The sequence below is a fragment of the Centrocercus urophasianus genome, unplaced genomic scaffold, assembly GCF_019232065.1.
Source record: "Centrocercus urophasianus isolate 14NV4802_14NV808 unplaced genomic scaffold, USGS_Curo_1.0 seq_35, whole genome shotgun sequence".
Lineage (NCBI taxonomy): Eukaryota > Metazoa > Chordata > Aves > Galliformes > Phasianidae > Centrocercus > Centrocercus urophasianus.
The window spans coordinates 7,248,509-7,256,757 of NW_024884922.1; positions in this window are offsets into that span (position 1 = coordinate 7,248,509).

The window sequence follows — 8,249 nt, forward strand, 5'->3', positions numbered from 1 at the left end:
AAAAATCTAAAGAGAAAAAAAAAAATTAAAAAAAATATAAAGTTTGAAAAAAAAAAAACAGGAGAAAATCCCAGGGGGAGATTTGCCCTCCAGCACCGGGATTTCTCCCATCAAAGAACTTCTGTGTGAAATCCATCCATGTTCATCCCACCATGGACCGCTCGGTCACTCACTACATCTCTCACTCCGTTGATACGTGAGAATCTAGGAGTTGACCAAAAATGTCATTTTTTTTTTCCCCCAGTATTACGTTCTGCTGCTGGTGTCCCTCACTGTGGGGGCAAAGTGTGGGCAACGTTGTATTTTGGGTGCGGAATACCCTCTTTTGGCCAAAAGTGGGGCTGGCACCACGGCGATGTCCCGAAACTGCAGCCCCCAGCACCCTCCTTCCCATTGCCAAACAACTGCCAGAGATTTAGTGTTGGTGCCCACAACCAATTCATTTGGATTCCCCATGAGAGAGTTCAGCCCCGTTTGGAGAACTCTTTTGTCTGTATGCAGGTGGAACAAAAACGGGGGAAAAAAAGGCAAGGTGATTTGCCCGGTTCCCCTCATCCCCCAAAGGGGATTGATCAGTTGGCGTGATTGACAGTTTCGGAGGAAAACTTGTCAGAAGAACTTACAGTTCTCCTGCTTTATTTTATAACATCCCTCTCTTGGAAATATTTCCCCGCTGGGTATTTCATGGCTTTACACTGATTTTACTCTTCTTGGTGTGAGCTGTTCGCCCATCCCAGTGACACTCAGTATTTTTCAGGAGAACAAACACGAAGGACCGCGTCCATCGCCAAGAGAGCAGCAATGTCCTGCAGAAGTTCACACTAGCAGTTCTTTCTTTTCTTTTTTTTTTTTTTTTTTAATGTATTTATTTGCATTTGAAGAGGCACCATTTTTAATTTAATCGTATTTGTTAAATGAAGCGCTTTAAAAAAAAAAAAAAAAAAAAAAAAAAAAACAAGGAGAAAGGATTTGGGGAGCATAAAGACTAGATATTCATCCTAGAGAAAACAGAAACTCATCGTTTTCAGCATTTCAGAGACGAGCTGACAACTCTTTGTGGCAATGCAGTCTTCTTGATAGAACATCAGACCCACCGTATGCTATAGAACACGTCATCTGAGTAATAAATGTGTAGAGCTTGACGTTTTCCCATCGTTTTGTTGGGACGTGCCATCATTTTTTGGTGTTGAGCTTCAAACATAGGATAGAGGGGGGAAGAAAGGAAATCACAGTGTCTGGTGTGAAACATCGCTCCATCCATCCATCCTACAGCTTGTGTTGGAACTCGGGTGCTCAACGCTGCTCGGTGGTGCCCCTTCCCAGTAGGTTTTGGCCATGGGGATAGGGCGGGGGAACCCCGCAGCACATCGCGACCCGATGCACCGCTCTGCCTGTTACTCAATATATATATAATAAAAGAAATAAAGCTGTGGTTTTTCCAAGAAGTTTCCTGTGGAAAACCCGTCTCAACGTCGCCGGAGTCAATTAGAGGGGGCTTTTGAGCCAATGGAGGTGTGCGCCTTGGTTGGGAAGCCGTGGGTGACTCGAGGTGAGGGCTTTGTGTCATCAGCTGCCGGGCCAAGGCAGGAGGATGCCGCTGATCCATTCTTGTTGTGTGAGAGTGGCAGTGCCTCTTGCAACATGCCTACGTGACCACGTGCAGCTCGCTGGGCTCCGAGCAAACAGGGGCAGTGGGAGGAGCAATCCCCAGGTGGGAGTTGCCACCAAAAAGCTCACCCGAAGGCTCTGTGTTGTGTTACAGTGTTGGTAGAGCAGGGGAAAAACAGAAGTGGGTCTGCGCTGCATCAGCTTTATGCCAGGTGATGGCCTCAAGTTGCACCGCAGGACCATCAGGTTGGACATTAGGAACAATTTCTTCTCCAAAGAGTGGTGATGCAGCAGCATAGACTGCACAGGGAGATGGTGCAGCCACCATCCCTGTGGGTGTTCAAGAGCCGTGGAGATGTGGCACTTGGGGACATGGTCAGTGGGCATGGTTGGGGTGGGCTGGGCTTGGGTTTGGGGATCTGGGAGGGCTTTTCCAATCCTCAGTGATTCTATGGAGATACACCTTACCCTGAGGTTGCAACTTGACGGTTTCACACCCGTTACAGCACTGCCACAGAGTTAATGGCAAAAATATGCCAAGTCCCTCTGAAGAAAAAAGACGAGATTTCGGAATTCCATTCTGTCCCAGATTGCCCAAGCTTTTCACCAAAGTGCCTCATTTCAGCGTATTTTATGTTGCTGTAGCAATGACATCTAAACAAAGTGTTTGGACTTCATTAGCACAGCCCTTCTCAATAGCTTCACGCAGAGCCTTCCCATGGTGTGTTCCTGTTTGTGGAAGTGGGCCTTGAGAGCATCCCCTGTCCCTCTCCCAGAGCTGGTGCCAACAAAACCAGGTTCTGTGGGGTTGGGATGGACCCAATCTGGATCCTGGAGGTCCATTAGACCTCCATGAGGAACTTCTGCATGTGCTGTGTCCTCTCCATGGTCACTGGCAAACAGGACACATAGCTGGGGCTCATCCCTCCCAAATCCCATAGCCCAGGCCACGGTCCTGCAAAACCTGTAGGAATTCTTTTTTATCCAGCAACCCCACTCGTAAGGAGAGCTCAGATTTCAATTCTGAAACTGAAACTTTACTTTTCCAGCATTTCTACATTTTAAGCTCCAACAAACTCAAACTCTCCTAGAAGAGCTCTGTTCCAGTAAATGAGGGTTGAAGGAGAAGGGGGGAGAGGAGCGAAGGTGTATCAGGGACAGGTTACACCAACCTGTCTGCTGCTAATTGCATCTATTGCGTTAAGAAGAACTGGTTTGAGGGCAAATGCTGCAAAATACCGCTCTGGGGAAAAAAAGACACAAAGTGCAGGTTGCGAAATTCACCCTATGCATTGTTTTACTGCAAAGGTAACTTCTACCCCAGGGTGTTGTGTTTTACAGCATTGCAAGAAATCAGACCCAGGCTCGCAGGTGCAGGCTGTGTTCTGCTAAAGCTAAAGCACAGGCGTGAGGCATGCTCAGTGCTGGTGGTAAACCCATTGTAATGTTTTAGGGGGGGGGAAAGGCACTTGGGATCATGTTGCATGCGGAGATTCCCCTGTGGTATTCATTTTCTGGGGGCAGACAGCCATCCCTGGTCCACGTCTTTCCAATTCATACACACCTTCCGGTCCCTCCAGTGGAGATTTCTGCCTTTCTGCTGTTGGTCCATCTGGTGCCACCACTGTCCTACCATGGCCACCCAGAGCAGGGAGCTCAGGTGCTTTGGGAGACCTCCAAGGAGGGAGAGAAGGGATCTGGCATGAGACATGCTCAGTCTGTACCCACTCTTCTCCACCTGATTGCCCCAAGGTCATCTTCAAGGCCTTTTCCAACTTGAAAGATGGCGTGGTTCTATGGTTGGGCACGACGGGCATGGATAAATGGTTGGATGTAATAGCCACAGTGGTCTTTTCCAACCTCTGTGGTTCCACGAGTGGGCATGGTGGTGGGGATGGGTTGATGGTTGGATGGGATGGCTGGGATGCTTACTGCCCCACGTGCCTGGTGAGACATAGGGTGAGTGAGGTGAAGAGGAACCGGTGCAGTCCCAGAGCCCGATTTCTTCTGGGAACCTCTGGGCCAAAATCAGGAGGAAGTTGAACTTTACCTATAATGCAAACGGAATGTGAACCCAGTGCTGGTTTGGTTTTCCCAAGTTCAAGAGAGTTCATGGGGAGGGAGGTGAGGAGGGAGGGCACTCTGCTTCTGAACTTGTGCTTTCTGTGATTTCTGCTAGCAGAAATGCTGGAGGGCCACAGGGGAGGCAATTTCAGCCGCCACATCCCTGGCCCCAACCCCATGTGCCCCTTCCCAGCGTGTCTGTGGGGCTGCACCACACCACTGGTCACCTACTCTGTGACCCAACAGCAACTCCCATTGTCACTTGCTCTGGGGAGTGTGCAGATTCATTTCCAGGAATGTGGCTACTGGAGGAGCAGTCCCCTGGGAGGCTCCTAACTCTGACACATCTGATGGCCATTCCGGGACTACTGGGAAATATGTGGCATTCGTCTCCGTGGGGCTGCAGATGGAGTTTCATCATCATCTGCTCCGTGAAATGGGAGCTGCTGACATCCCTCAGCAGCGATGCAACCAAGTATATACAGGGTTTTATTTTCCTAACCAGCAGAACTCAAAGTTTCATATCATTCCAAGCAATCCTATCCCGACAGCACTGCATTTCCACCCCAAGCACTGGTGACACTCGAGCCCCCGGGCGCCGTTATCAATGAACTTTGGCACCTTGAACCATGGAAAACCCCTGAGCGGCGCCGGCAGCGCTGGGTGCTGGCGTCCCCGGGATCAGATGGCCCCAGGGGATTTGCTGGGAGTCCCATGACGCGCCTGGAAGGGAGCCTGGACGGACGGGCACCGCCGCAGGGCGCCGGCACGGGGTCACCGTGGGACAGCGGGTGGCCTCTGTCCTCTGTGCACACCCCTGTGATGTCCCATCCCTGTGTGTGTCGCCCCTACGTGTGTCACCCCTATGCGTGACATCCCGTGTGTCCCCCCTGTGTGCCACCCCTGTGACGTCCTGAAGTGAGGGGTCAGGAGAGCTTCCACTTGAAGGGAGGCACAAAAACGAGAGAGGCTGAAGGAGGGGAAGCAGGAGGGGGGGGGCAGCTGGAGGAATGTTAATTAACAGCAGCTTTTGCAGTGTTCTTTATGAGGTCCAAAAACAGCTGAGAGGAACGAGAGCTGAAAGCAAGCTTGTGTTGGAATGGAGCAGAGGGTAGGAGAGGGCACACCAAAGGTGGACGGGCGATGCTATGGGTCCTGCGCTGCTTCCTACACCCCCGTGCTTGGGGACGTGGTCAGTGGAGACAGGAGGATGGTTATGATAGGACACAGGGATCTCAGAACTCCTCTCCAGCCCCAGTGGCTCTGTGATCACTGCAGTGCACCCCTGCCATTGATGGACGCAGTGCTGATATTGAGACACTGAGATCAGAGTGTGATGGAGCGTAACGCCTGCAGTGGGTGCTCGCTTATGGGTGATCTGAGTGGTCCTCTCCATCCCCAACGATTCCATGATCCTGTGGTGTAGGGACATAGGGGATGACATTCAAGGTAGTGGGAGACGCCAGAAGCTCCCCACGCCTGCCAGCACACCACTGGACCCTGAGGCACAACGCCCCATACAGAAAGACCAGGAGCAGCAGAGAGGTTTCTGTAACCCAAATGATGCGGAGAACAGAAGGGAAGTGTCAGGCTGTGAGTGCCAGCACCACGCTGTCAGCCTCTGCCTGTGCCTGAACTCATCAACAATGCTTCAACAGACTGATCTGGTGGGGGACAACCAGCCCATGGTACAAGGTGGGGCTGGGTGGGCTCTGAGGTCCCTTCCAAGTCACCCACGCTGTGGTTCTTTGACCCCTGTGGTGAACGTGGGTTGGTGTTTTCTGCAGTTCCCCAAGCCAGGAGCAGTGCAGTACCAGGGGATGGATTTCCCCTAACAAAGCAGATCGCAATCTGGAGCTCTGCCTTCCTGCAGGAAGAATATACATGAGGTGAAAAATTCATCTCCAGAACCTGACCACCCCCCCTCCCTGAGCTTTGGTGCAGGAGCAGCAGGGCTGACAGTGCAAAAGATCCATCACAAAACATCCCCAGAGGCTTAGGTTCATTGCATGAGTGCTTTGTGCCCTTTGGTTCTGCAGCAGAACCCAACAACTCATTGCCCACAGCCCCACATCCATGAACTCTGTCCACACATTGCTGCCTCACTCCCATTGCAACCAAGAAACTTGGATTCACTTACGTCACCCATGCTTCAGAGAATGCCTTAACACCAGATTTCTGCTTGGGCACCTGGTTGCAATGGGGATCTTTGCAGTTTTCCTCCTCTTTCAGGCTCTCAGCCTCAGTTTGCCTTGCTGATGGGAGGCCAAGATTGTTTTCTGACCCATTCATCCCTGGATACTGGCTCTGAAATGAGCTGATGAGCCTCAAGAGGTATGTTATACCCATGGGTTATGTTCATGGGTTATGTCTCTTCACTGGTCAAGTGATGGGATCTGGGACTCCCCTGCTCCTCAGTTTTGTAGGAGCTTTGAGCAAGACAAATACCTTTGGGGCTGGAATGAGATTTTCCCCACATTTTGAGCACATTCATACTGGCATTCTCATCTGGCCACCTGCAGGATGTAGCTGGGACCAAACTCAGCTCAGGATCACAAGGCTTGGTGACACCAGGGGTCTGTCCCCAACCTGATACCTTCACCTGTCAGGTGTCTCCACGAGTCCCTTCACCTAATGGACAACTCAATGGGTCCCTTCACCCATTGGACGTTTTCATGGGTCTCTTCACCCAGTGCATGTATAAATGGGTCCCTTCACCCAATGAATTTGTTAATAATCTGTGAGACAAGAGCCCACGGATTCCTTGGAGTCCTCAGGGCAGATGGGGAATGAGTTCCATATAGAGCATCACTCAAGTAAAACAGGGATCACGGCTCTGCCCCATGGAAACCACTTGCTCCAAAGGTCTCAAGATAGTGGAGTTTTCCCTCTTGTCTCTTGCAGTGCCCATCACAGGCACTATCTTTCATCAGCAGTTGACAGTTTGAGCAGATTCCACATATGATATATCAGCGGAAAGCAGCATGCTTTGACCCTTCTTTATTGCACTCCTTAATTACTACTTGGCAATGCAGGGGAAAAAAGCGCAATCGTGCTGTAATTTACGGTGGTGCAGGATATCATTAGGACATTTTAATGCCAATTAAGCTGGAGCCACGGTGCAGAGCAAGATTACAGCTCACCAGAACGGACTGATTTCAGCCATCCCAAATTTCCAGATTAATCCCTTTCTTGGGGGAGGGAAGGGGGGGGTTGGGGAAGAGAGATCAGGACTGGAGTCTGTCTCAGCCAGCTCCTGTCTGAGCCTCTTAAGTGCAGGAGCTTTGAGTAAGGTGATTTTGAAGGAGTGGGAACCACGGCTAAGCTGTGCAGAGCACAATGATATGAGGTCTGGGGCCACCACCACATTGCTGGACTGTTGTCATGGGTGTCCAAGGAGCTGGGGGGCTCATTCATAGGGGACGTCTGAATTAGCAAGGACATGGCACTGCTCGCAAGGAGCTACAGAGGGGCTGCACAGCTGTGTCTGACTTTGCATCTCCTAGCCCTAGAGCTGAGCAGATGGGAAAGCAAATGAGCCGGTGTTCAGCAGCCTTCTGGCACTATTTTCCTCTACTTTTTTGTCTTTTTCTTTTTTTTCACTGAAAGAGGACTAAAATTAGAACAGCAGGAGGTGAAGTCTGGAACATTTTAACTCAAGCTGCAGAAGTATTGAAAAGCTGTAGTTGTGCTGATTATCTCTTGGCTTTCAGACAGCAGTGATGCTGTGTCTAATATTTTCACAGACTAGTCTAAGCAGAGGACCCAGAAAGTGAAGGACTATTTGGGGTGTTTCAGCTCATTCTCCAGCACCACGACATCCAACCTGTCAACCAAACAAAGGTCCAATCGAAGTTCCAAACAAAAGTGCTGCCAAAGTTCCAATCAAAGATACAAACAAAAAGTTCAACCAAACCCAACCAAAGACCCAGCCAGCTCAGCAGCGCATCTCCTGCAAGAGGCAGCTGCACAGGACAAGGTACAACATGGGACATGCAGAGGATCTCCCAACCCCAGGAGACACTTGCAGTCGCAGCTCAGCAGCACTGTGTCCAGGAGGACACCTCAACCTGCTGTCTGCACAGTCGTGCTCCTGCTGGTAGATGCTACCAAAGCTCAGGGGAGGTGAGAGTTTCACAATGATGACCATTCCATCCTTCACTTTTGGGGCCTTTTTGTGGGGAGAGGTACCATGGAATGGGCCAGCACATTTCTCCTTGAGCCTCTGACACAAATCATTGTTGCTGGTTTGACCACTGGACGTACAAGAGGTTATTGAGCGTTTTAAGTCCAATGGCACAGAATGGAAACAAAATGAAGCAAACTGTACCACAGACGAAGATACACCAATGTCTGCCCTCTTGGGCATCTCTAGAGCACACCAAGCAAGGCAGGTGGGTACATCCACATGATCCAAAGCTATTTTGAAGCTGGTTGGTGGGCTCAGTGAAAGGAATCCAGATGAGGCACAGTCCATTCAGAGCAGACCGAATATTGTATCTCAACAAATCCCTTTGGGTGGGGAATGTTGAACAGAAAGGGGCAGTACTGGGTCAACCTGCTCTTAATGCTCACAA